Raw genomic sequence first — 1,292 nt, forward strand, 5'->3', positions numbered from 1 at the left:
TTCCCAACTAGTCTTGCAGCACTCAGGCCTCAACTTCTCCACTCACTTCACCCATGCACCCCCATCTCACCACTCCTCCTCAGGTCTTTACACTGACAAGCCTAGTGCCCTCCCCCTCCCCCTGCTACCTCCAGCCAATCAGGCCATAACTCCTTCACTCACCCTCCCTCTGCCTCTCCTCCCCAGGTCTTACACTGGTGGGTCTATACCCCTGCCTCTACTCCCACCTCCAGCCAATCAGGCCTCAACTCCTCCACTCACACCAGCACCTAAAACCCATCCCTTCCATGCCCCTGTGCTCCCCTCCCACCTCTTCTGCAGCCAATCAGGTCGTGACTCCTCCACTCACCCCCTTCTTCTCCTCAGGATGTCTTACTCTAGCAGGCCTATACCCTTCCTCCCATTCCCACTTCCTGCCTCCAGCCAATCAGGTCACCACTCCTCCACTCACCCTCAATCCCCCCCTGCCCCCACTGCCGCCTCTTCTGAGGATGTCTTACTCCAGCAGGCCTACACCCTTCCCCCACTCCGGCTTCCCGCCTCCAGGCCTACACCCCTCCCCCTATATCCGCTTCCGGCCTCCAGCCAATCAGGCCTTGACTCCTCCATTAACCCGCTTATTATCCCCCTGCCCCCACTGCCGCCTCTTCTGAGGATGTCTTACTCCAGCAGGCCTACACCCTTCCCCGACTCCGGCTTCCCGCCTCCAGGCCTACACCCCTCCCCCTATATCCGCTTCCGGCCTCCAGCCAATCAGGCCTCGACTCCTCCATTCACCCCCTCTTTTCCTCAGGATGTCTTACTCTAGCAGGCCTATACCCTTCCTCCCATTCCCACTTCCTGCCTCCAGCCAATCAGGTCACCACTCCTCCACTCACCCTCAATCCCCCCTGCCCCCACTGCCGCCTCTTCTGAGGATGTCTTACTCCAGCAGGCCTACACCCTTCCCCGACTCCGGCTTCCCGCCTCCAAGCCTACACCCCTCCCCCTATATCCGCTTCCGGTCTCCAGCCAATCAGGCCTCGATTCCTGTACTCACCCACCCCCCACTCCCTCCTCTCAGGATGTCTTATTCCGGCAGGCTACACCCCTCCCCCACTCCCACTTCCTGCCTTCAACCAATCAGGCCTCGACTCCACTCACTCCCCTATCCCCCCTCGCCTCAGGGCTTAACACAGGCAAGCTACACCCCTCCCCCACTTCCACTTCCAGCCTCCAACAATCAGGCTTCGATTCTTTACTCACCGCCCCCTTACTCTGGATTCTCCTGAGGTGTCTTATTCTAGAAGACT

This window comes from Myotis lucifugus, unplaced genomic scaffold (assembly GCF_000147115.1).
Source record: "Myotis lucifugus unplaced genomic scaffold, Myoluc2.0 scaffold_4, whole genome shotgun sequence".
In the NCBI taxonomy this organism is placed as follows: Eukaryota; Metazoa; Chordata; class Mammalia; order Chiroptera; family Vespertilionidae; genus Myotis; species Myotis lucifugus.